The following is an 11,095-nucleotide window of genomic DNA, read 5'->3' on the forward strand; positions in this document are numbered from 1 at the left end:
AAGCGGATACAATACATATTATGGATGCATCACATAAATATACTAGGTTTAGCTAAAAAATTTCATCTGTAGTACCCTATGATTGTATCTTATTTGTTGTAACCACCTTATTTATTTCTTCACCATATCAATCAGTCCAATCAATTCCCTATAATATATTGGGAACATAAGATGACTGCAAACAATTTGTGAATAGAAGCCTTTGTTGATCTAAGTTTTAACATWAACAAAATAAAGTTAACCATTTTTGTTTTAGTTTAGCAAAAAAAATAAATACTTGAGTCTGCAGAACACATGCTAACAAGATGCCAGGTTTCAGCCTTGTTCTTTCCAAGAAAAGACTGCAGTAAAACTTTTGGGTGGCACATACCTTTGGCGGGACATTCACTGTTTTTAATTTAGTCCTCGAAAATTAAAGAGTGTCAAAAGGATGTCTGACACAGAGAGCAGGAAGAGATTAATGAGACATTACGTCTCTGTTCCACTGACTTTCTTCTTCTCTTTCAACTTATTTACTGTTCCCGTCAGGCTAATGTGGCATAATGAGAGTGATAAATCAGCACTGTCTTTTAGCTCTACCACTGTGATGCACAATCCTATATCCATAGATTTATGCTGTTGTTCCAAGAAGTAAATGAACACCTTCAACCTCTTAGGAGTCTTCTTTCAGAGACTTCTTATGTGTTATTACATATATTCATGAAATTCTCTATTGACAATAAATTGTGTGGGGAAAAATGCATTGACTGGTGTTTATGTATACAAAAATGGTTTTACGGAACTATCTTATTTTTAGTTGTTTTTGTTTTTAATTCAATGCTGAATATAAGCTCCTTTATGACACATTTATCACCCACAATGTCAATAATGTTTGGACAGGATATTAATTAAAATGTAACACATTTTCTCCAAAAGGTTCAGATGTTGTCTAGCTACAGTATTTTTACACATCCTGCTTAGAATTAAAAAAAAAAAACATCAAAACACCACACAGAAAAGCTCCAGATGAGACTCAAACTAGGGACCTTTGTTTAGTCACAGATGGATAAAACACAAATAAAAGCAGTTGAGTAGAGCTGGAAAATCATTTAAACCAGAACAAACATTATGGGTGAATTTTCTATGGACATTAATAATAATAATTAAAACAAAGAATAAAGTTTTTCTGCTTTAAGACAGATGTTCTGTGCAAACGTTTCAACAGTTTAAGGAAAAAGTTGCCCAACACCAATCCTAATAAATCCTAATAATAAATCATCTACAGTTTATAATATATTTGAAAATGCAGAGGAACTGGAACATAATAGCCTTTGTGCCACGTACTTCCAATTCTAGCACCTCTACCTTCAYTTTTGCCTTCTACTTTTAATTTAAAATAGGTTTCCATTCTCGGAAGGTTTCTAAGGTTTTTCTTCTACGCATTAAAAATGTTGTTAAACATCTGAGTGGCACACTACTGCCAGTGGTGAGAAAGTGTATCGCACGTTATTCAAAATCAATGTGGTCCCGCGGCCCTCTGCGGCCCAAAGTTAAAAACTGTTGTTCTTATGAGGCCCTCAAGGTGGYGCTCGCGGCCCATAGGTTAAGAATCTAGAGTTTCTTAATGGAAGTTTGCAGGTTCAAGGTTTTCGTTGGAGAGAGGCGGGGCAGAGGACACACTGGAGAATCTACTCAAGCTCTAGAAGAGTATGAACAGTGACAAGGAAGAAACCTGAGGCAATGTGTCATTGACTCGGGGGTTCAATCCTGGACACAGGTTAGCACAAAAAACAAACTTGGTTACACAAATCATTCATCGAAGGCGTAACTCTGGCTGTCATACACAGTACAGAAGCTGACTGATTGAATATTCCAGCGATGGATGGATCTCAGAAGGCGGCTTAAGTAACACCAGGATGTCATCAGTGAAGACTGCACACAGGTGAGTCCATCCAATTCTCCACCCATGACACTCAGAAAACACTGCAACAACAAATAGTGAACACAAAAACAGGCCAAACCTCTACAGTTAGACAGTTATTAGTATCCTGTTGTTGACTTTTGGGCAATTTCACAAAAAGAATAAAATCTGGTCAAATGGGTACAAAAAACACAACATCTTCAAGTAAAATTCTAAAATTAGCAACTATACTATGGCATACTGTTGGAGGAAAATAAACATTTAAGATTAGGTCACTCACTACGGCTTCATCTACATGCTGGCGTGTCGACTGCAGATTTTAGCTGTGACTTGGCAACCTGCAAAGGTCAATGACAAAGCAAAGTGATGATGTGTCAGTCGAGGTCAAGTGGTTTTCAAATAAATCCATCATCTGATGTAATAGCAGAGGGGTCAATTTAAGCTCTCCAAGTCTTTATTATTCATGAGCGGTTGAGAGGAAGTGTGCATGATTTGCAAAATAGAGGACAAATTAATATAAACATCACTATCCCTCCCTGTCTTCTGACCTGCATCTCTAAGGAGTTTTATCCTTGGATCGCTCTCAAAYATGCATCAATACATTGGCTGGGATTAGCCACTGAACTCCTCGTGGACGTCGTTTTACTTCTCTTTATCTTTTGACAGCGTGTGGAAAATTGAAACCGTCCTCTTTCTCGTTTGAAAGGAGCTGCCATGGCGGTGAGATGTTTCAGCTGGTGTGCTTTGATGACATGTAGCAATGAGAGCAAGAAGCTAATAAGGATTTGCTTATGGATCAAACAAGCTTTAGAATGACTCGCACTCTTTAAAAATTAATTAACACATTTGCAGAAAATAGATATGCATGGACCAAACTGTGCTCAGTTATTGCTGAGAGCTGAGATACAATGTGTGATTTTTTTCGTCCTATTCTTTATCTTACTTCTTTGCAAGTTTTTTTCTGTTTTGAGGATTTTGGAGAAGACAACCTTATCTCCCAGTTCTTTGGCCTAGCTGGCTTGAATAATATTACACAAGAGTCCCATTATTTTTAATGGAATTTCAAAAACAATAAGAATTTGTTTAGTTTGGAATTCACCTCAGATTTGTTTATTAAAAAACAAAGAAAAAAAAACTCCAGAGTGGTTTGTTTGGTCCTTTCTGTGAAGAGTTTGTATGTTTTGCCTGTGCATGTGTAGTTTTTTTACTCCATTTTACTATCAGTCCAAAGATGTGTGGTAATGTGTACTTTATAAACTTTTAATATTTTTACAACTCTTGTCCCTATTCCCTAAGATCCTGTGTATATGTGTGTGTTTCAGGTTCCCCAGGTGGTCGGGAGTTAATTGGGAGGCAGCTGGCCGGAGACTTCAGAGGAGTTCATTTAAGAGCTCCCCCATTTTTAATTAGTTAATATTATGTGGTATTACATTTTTGTTTAGTTAAAATGAAACACTTGAGTTATTTCTGTGTGCTTCCCCTTTCTTTGTTGTGGTCTCTGATAGTGGTGTCCCAATGCCAGTACTCCCAGTCATAGAAAATACCCCAATACTCAGAACTGATACCAATAACTGTATTTGTGCTGAGACATTACTATCGATACTCACTATTACAGTTTACATTTCATGTGAAGTTTGTCAGTTTGATGTTTATTTATGAACCCGGCACGTGAAGCAGGGCTCACATTGTTTTCGTTCTGTTTATTTATTTATTTATAAGATTTTTGATCGGCTGTAGGATGAAAATGGCTGCACTAGTCAACGTGAAATTTGGTAATGTCGATGTGTCCGACCTACACTGTGTCAGCCAACGGTTTTACAATAGATCCCCATGCTTGGAGATGGAGCTCCATCTGAAAAGGGGGTATCTAGACATACAACAATCAAAAAAATTACAAATAAAAACACAAACTTACAACAATCAAGTTCAAGTTATCTTTAATATCTCCATGAGGCAACTTGTGTTACAGCCAGCAGGGAAAAAAAGCATCCATCAACAATAAACACAGTAAATAACATAAAACATATTATGGTAAAGGCATATATATTACATATCTACTAACACACACATAACACTCAACAAGAAGTATTTAAAAGAACAATGGCAGGCAAGAATGAATTCTCAAACCTGTTAGTTCTGCATCTTTTTAAACCAAATCTGCATCCTAATTGTAAAAGAGAAAACTCTGAACAGTGGGTGGTTAGGCTCAGCTAAAATTGCCTGAGCTTTCTTAAGGGGTCTATTTCTGTGGAGAGTGGAGATGCTATTTAGTGAGACATTGGCAATTTTGCTGCAAAGACTGACAATGCGGTGTAGGTGTTTTTTTTTCTCTGTGTCAATAACCCATCAAACAAAAGAAAAAGTAAGAACAGATTCAATAAAATTGGCAATTCAACACAGGAGCTTCTTTTTTTAAGCTATCATGAATGGCTATTCATTGGGCTCACCAATGAGTCCACCCACTCCCTCCGGACCCCCACCCAAAACAATAAAATTGTTCAGGTGACCTCTGAGTTCTGATGTGTTTGTGCTTTGCATATGTGTGGGGGGTCATTTCTAGTTTTATTTATTTGACAATGTTGCAAGAGTTTATGTATTGCTGGTTTGATACAGTCAGAGGGGCTGTAGGCCTGTAAGGAAAGAGTATTTTAAAGAAAATAAATTTGTTTTAAAGTCACTGTGTAATGCTTAGGTTCAAACTCAGTAAGGACTCAACATTGGCAAGTAACCAAACTGAAGCACTCTTATTAGATTTGAGAAAAACTGGTATCAGGGACATATTTTATATGAGAATATGCATATTTTATATGAGATTACACTCATCTGATGTATGTTTTAAAACTACTATGTATTTATTTTGTTTTTTTTCCCTCAAATGTTTTGAAAACAGTGCATTACATGCTTATAGAATTGGACAGAAAATAAGTAAAGGCAAAATATATCCAATGTTTTGACCTACCTTCAGAAAGCCTGGAGAATTCAAGACTTCATGTTATAATAAAAAAGTCTGACTAAAGGAAAATAATAATGAAAGAAACATAGTTGAACAGTGCTTCATATAAAAGCTTTAAAATTTTAGTTGAGTTTATGCTGGTGAAACGTTAGTTTTTCATGACAAAAACAGTACATTAAGATTGTGGTAATTTGTTGCTTCTTGTTGCAAATTTACTGCAAGTATGGTGTGAAACTGCTGTGGACATATAAGAAAAAAATATTCTTTATAAAAGTCATTTTTAAAAAGTTAAACATGAAAAAAGCACAAAATTTATAATAGAAAAAACAAACACAAATTTGAGTTAAACCACGTTTCTTCCAGGAGGCAGACGGCACGTCTCTGTGACTCTGTGGTGGAAATGATCTGAAGCTGTGGCATTGAAGTGGGTGGCCCAGCATGATGGCAGATGTAGAACATTTAATTATGACTAGCTGGATCAAAGTAGCAGTAGGAAGGCATGAAAAGGTGTGAAATAAAACTTATTCAAAGAACATGCTAATGGTACAGTTTCTTTGTGAAGTTCAAATCCGTAACTTATTTTATTGACCTTTTCAGTCGGCTGATGGACGTCAGCACAAACTTTGCTGTTGAATCAAGATTTGCCTTTTGTACAAATTTTCCATTGTTTCTGTTTGTTGAATAATGATGTGGTGAAATTTGTTGTGTGTTTTTTGTTCACTTGAGGTTAGATAGATTTAAATAATTTTAGACCAGGTCCATTTTGTTTGAATCCAGATTGTAAAACCCACAATTTGGAAAAAGGTTGAAGCTTACAGAAATGATGAATGCTTTTGTTTCATTCTCTAACCATGATATTATTAAATTAGCCTTAAAATAACAAACTTTGACAAAACACATTAGACAAAATTTATGTAGAAATCTTACTGAGACTCAGTCCTGTTTCAGAGTATTTTAACATATAATCTCCAGCATCCATGAAGCAGGTTATTTTACATTATGAGAGCTGAAAAGGATGTAATGTTCTATACACAAGCCTGTAAACGACCAGGAGATGAATTGAGAATAAAGTTCAAGAGGTTATTACACTTTCTGTGAGAAAGTGGTTTGTTGAGCAGAATAGTCTAGACAAAAATAAATAAATAAATAAAAATCTTTGAATGAGGAAGGAAATGAAAAGAAATACTTCATGTGTGGCTATAATTACATCCCACTTCAGCAGACTATTAGAATGCATACTTTGTTGAAGTTTGGTCAGATTGGACTGAATTTAAATCACTCTAATGTGAAGCCGCTCTGCATTCAGTAAATTGACTTGATACGTGTAATTCCACTCATGAATTTTCTGTTGCGTTTGGATAAGAATTGGGTCCCATTATCTGGAAAAATAAAAAAATAAAAAGGCAACTTTTAGAGGAAAATTAAGTTCAAAGGGCCAGAGCTTTGGAATTCGGAACTGTTTTGTTTCTGTGTCAGGAAATATAGTTTCAACACTTTAAACAGTGATGACTTGTTTTTTCATTTCCTCTCAAAAGGCTTTTTTTTTTAAAGTCAGCTGTTCATCATTCAGAGAAAAGTCGCTCTTTACGTGCAGCTTTATGTTTTTATTATATTTGCTAGAGAAACACAAACTATGTTGGAACCTTTCTAGATGTTTGAATATTTGGTGGTACAGTATGGGCAACAGCTTAGCTCATTCTTGGTGGATGGCATCACAGTTCCTTCAGCTCAGCTCACTCTGACTTCCAAACTGGAACTATTTTATTTTTACTCTTTCCTATTTCTATTCTAAGACTAAACAAATCTCTTCACTCGGTTTACCAAGCGTTTTTTTATGGAGCAACTGCAACTTACTGCTCCCAGTCTAACTTTCAGACACACAGCCAGACAGAGAAAATAGGATTTTTGAAAGGATTAAACCACAGAGATGCTATAGCTGACAGACCTCCCTACTACTGGACCATGTCAGGCTGTTTGACTGATGTGATTAGTCTATAAATCTGTATTAAAAAACCCAACAATTCCAAACATTTTATATAAATCAAAGTGGCATCAATCAGCTTATCAGTCTGTGGAGTAGAAATCCTCTTAGTGCATTTCTCCACCTACTGTATGTAATAACCAAGACACTATGTTTAATGTTGGTTAACGAACTGAAGGGATCAACCATAAACCCTTTTCACTTAAACACAAAAATAGACATATGACTGTTTTAACAATGAAAAATGTATAACAAAGTTCCTGAAATATATTATTTAGTCCATTGAATGAATCAGCAGCTGTTAAAACATGCCAAAAAATATGTCCACCTGTCCAGGAGAAAAATGAGCAGTTATAAACAACATATATTTTTTAATTTAATTCTATATGTAAATGAGATTTTTGTGTTGATCTAAATAAAAGTATCTGTGTTGGCAAATATATTGTGTCAGGGAGAATCTATTGCTTTCTTTGGCCTTTTTTGTTTGTTGTTGTTATTGTTGTTGTTGTTTTCTTCTTTTTTTCCAACTTTAGTTAATCTCTTGTGTCTTACTGCAGCTCCCGTGAGGCTACCATTGGTGGTCTTTGGGTTTTCTTTGACATCTTGAATTCATATGAACTAAGTAAATAGCTAACTTCCACACCCTGCTTTTTATTGTACTCTCCTGAAACTTACCTGCCTGCCCACTCTCCATCGACTTTTTCTCTCCCTGGACTCCCAGATGGCTACCGCTCATTCCCCTGGATCTGTGGATGGTGGGGGAAAAAAGTCAGATGCTCTTTTGACTCCTAGTAAAAAATTGTGACAATTGTCTATAGAGCTAGATTCTGCACACTGCTGACCCAGGACATGTTTTCATAGATATGTTTATGAAGACTGAGCAAGCTGATTTAGGCCTTCATTGAGAAAAGTAAAAAAGAGGATCATAAAGACCACTTTATCAAAGAAAACTTTTTATTATAGAATAGATCATTTACTTTTGATTTAAAGAATTAGATTACTCGTAATTCCACAATAACTGTCAAAATGCACATTTTAAATGTGTTTTTTATGGACTGAGACAAAAGCAGGATAGAAGATGAATATATTTTAAAAAATGAACTCCCTCCTAAAAATGTCACATGTCAGATTCAGTCCTTTTTTGTAGCTATCTTAAAATTTTATCAAAATCGTTTTTATCCTGTAGTAACTGTTTTTTTTATATTATTTAATCCCCCTACCTTCAGCCTAATCTGTTACTTCACATCTGTATTTATAACATTTTTGGGAAAGTGCTGGAAGTCATGTAGATTTGTTGAATGCAATTTTTTTTCATTGCAGCTTTGTCAGCGTTCATTTAAAAGAGCAGCATATTTAATAAAGTGCATTACCAGAGGTCACAACACCAGAGACGGTTGATTCCTTAATAACTACCTTTACCTTCTTAAAACCTCAGAATAAGACTATTAAACAATGTAAAACACATTTTTATTGTCTGAATCTTCAGGGAGGATTGGAGCCGACGTGTCAAAGTTTGTGTGTCTTTGTTTTCCAGCCTGACATCCAGACAGGGGTGGGGGGTAGGGGCATGCCTCAGCCGACTCAAGAATGTTTAGTTGAACCCCACTAATAGGGGTGATGGTGCTCATTTAACAGTCAAATGGAGTCTCATTTAATCCCACAGATGTGTCTTATCAGTGTTTTCCAGGTTTTATTACCTTACTGCACTACTCTGTATTCTGTCAGTTATTTTTTTCTCTCTGTATCCCATCCTCTGGAACTAGAAATTGGAGAAAGCAGTAACAGAGACAACAGTCTCGTTCTGAATTATATTATGTGATTAAAGTGATTTTAAAAAATACTGGAGCATATCGATTCAAAAAGAGATCATGTTGTTTTTTGTCATGAGCATATTTTAGAAGTAAATATAATTTGTAATCAATCCATTGTCTTCCTATTACACTTAGAAATCCTGACATCCAGGCAGCATGATGCAAAATCCTGGCAAAACATAAAACAAGCAAATGCACACAAGTGTGCTGATGAAAATGCTTTGTAAATGGTACACATTTACAAGTCTATGTCCTGTTATTCACCAGAAAGTGTTTGACAAGTTTTGTTAGTTAACGTGAGTTGTTTTCATTTCCCAAATATTAAAACAAGATTGATAAAGAAGTTAAAAAAGTGTAAACAACCCTAGAAAGGATCTTATTGCATATTAGCTTTAGTGATACCAAGTCTAAAATGTGTGTGACAAAAAAAAAAGCAAAAAAAAAAAAAAAAACAGAATCTGAAGCCTATAGGCCAGTATTTTACAGGATGGTGACTGTTGAAGCAAAGTTTGCAAGCAGCATGCACAAAACTAAATCTGCCTATTTTCATTTCAAAAGATGCTTCAGTAGATCAAACCATAAAGGTTGAAGCAGCCACCAAAGTGGGCCAACGTGAGTATGATGTGGGCGGTTATGGGAAATGAAACAATGTAAGTGGCTAAAAAAATGTTTTGCAAGCTTTGGACTCCAAAGTAAGCAGTGAATTTTGAAAACTAGGCACAATAAACATGGCTGCAAACACAGCATGAAAACTTGAGTTTCCAACTGTCTCCAAAAATTGCAGCCCGTTTTAATTTCCCTATTTTTCACAAACACATGTTTTCTTTACCTCTTTACATTGTTTTGTAGACAAAACAAACAAATAAAAAAAATGCTATTGTCTTTTCACATCAAATGGTTCACCTTTATATTTTTTGGCCTGACGTCAGAGTATGTGTAAATAGATCCACAATTACTTGTAACATTGTATTTTATCCGATTAACATATATTTCAACTGCAAAATATAGTAAATACCATGATTTTTTTATTTCATTTTATTAAATTGTTGTGTGTTTTAAGAATGAAAAAAACATAATACATATGAATGAACAACACTCGAGCCTGCACAAGTAAAAACCGAGCGACAACACTGAAAAGTTGAGTGATTTGCCGCTTTAACAACTTGTGAATATTTCTCAACAATAACCCTGATTAGTAGAAGTGCTCATTTTTCCTCGCCTACGCACGACCCTGGGAAAAGAAAGGCGCTAAGGGAAGCGTTTTTTTTTTTTAAGAAAAATATCTACCAGCAGGAGGAGATGTCATCGAAAAAAATCAGGAAGTTTCTTTTTTAATTCAATAACAAAATAAAAAGGAAACAGAGAAATAAAATAGATGTGGCAACTCTTCTGCTGATTTATATACAGATGGAAATTCATCATAACTAAAATGAATAAATCTTACATGTCACAATGTTTTAAGAAAGTTATTGTTGCATGTTCCTATCAGCCATTCTGTCTATAAAAGCAGGTGTTGCTGGATCTAAGCAGGGCAGACTCTTACCAAGTGCACCAGCATGTGTGCTGTGCAGAACAACTGCAAAGTGTAACAAAACCTTGGGGAGCAAGAAGCCAGTTAGAAACTTTTATTACAGCACCTGTTCAACAAGCTTAGTCATGTTTGGAGCTCAGCTGCTCTCATTTCAGTGTGGTATTCTTTTTACCTGACTACAGTGCAGGTGAATGGCACATTGTTATGGTAAATCACATATTTGTATAAGAAAACTGTGCAGATTTACAAAAGATTACTTCTCAACATTTACAAACACACTCACAAGGTGGGCTTTAATACCAAGATTAACTTCAGATATTTCTGTTGTTCTTTTGTACTTGCTTTGGATGCACATTTGGAAATTCAAGGAGATCAGCAACAATGCACTGACTTTGGAAAGCCTTGATTTTATAAATTATCAATATGTCTAAAAAGACTGTTAAGTTTGGTTTTATGTAAATAAGATTGAGACTTATCCATCAGTAAGGATTGAAACTGATGACCTGGTGATAATCCTGAGATATGTCTGGGCTTCACCTAATTTATACACCTGAACTGGTTTCTATACAGAATTATGAAATACAGGTGTCAGACAATGAAACTGAAACAGCTGTCATTTTAGTGTGGGAGGTTTCATGGCTAAATTGGACCAGCCTGGTGGCCAATCTTCATTAACTGCACATTGCACCAGTAAGAGCCGAGTGTCAAGTTTCAATTAGCAGGGTAAGAGTACAGGCCTGTCCGGCAGCCCTGCACAGTGAAGTTCATTTTAGAAATAAAACACAAATATGTCCATAAATAATTTGAATGACTGTCACTCTGTGATAAAGGCAGAGGTTCCTATTGTAGCCTTTTGCCAAATGACCCTGTTTTATTGAATAGCCTGTATTCAATTCAATTTCCACACAATTGTTTCTAT

The 11,095-nt window shown here is 35.4% G+C and overlaps 1 long non-coding RNA gene across 1 annotated transcript; it reads right to left on the bottom strand.

Annotated features, from left to right (window-relative positions):
• Positions 1-1,624: 1,624 nt before the first annotated feature.
• LOC106525833 (uncharacterized) lies at positions 1,625-7,569 on the bottom strand. The gene is made up of 3 exons (XR_001311181.1): positions 7,510-7,569; positions 2,181-2,238; positions 1,625-1,962 (listed from the first exon to the last, which is right to left on the bottom strand). It is a non-coding gene; the product is annotated as an uncharacterized LOC106525833 (long non-coding RNA).
• Positions 7,570-11,095: the final 3,526 nt, after the last annotated feature.

This window comes from Austrofundulus limnaeus, unplaced genomic scaffold (assembly GCF_001266775.1).
Source record: "Austrofundulus limnaeus strain Quisiro unplaced genomic scaffold, Austrofundulus_limnaeus-1.0 Scaffold244, whole genome shotgun sequence".
Lineage (NCBI taxonomy): Eukaryota > Metazoa > Chordata > Actinopteri > Cyprinodontiformes > Rivulidae > Austrofundulus > Austrofundulus limnaeus.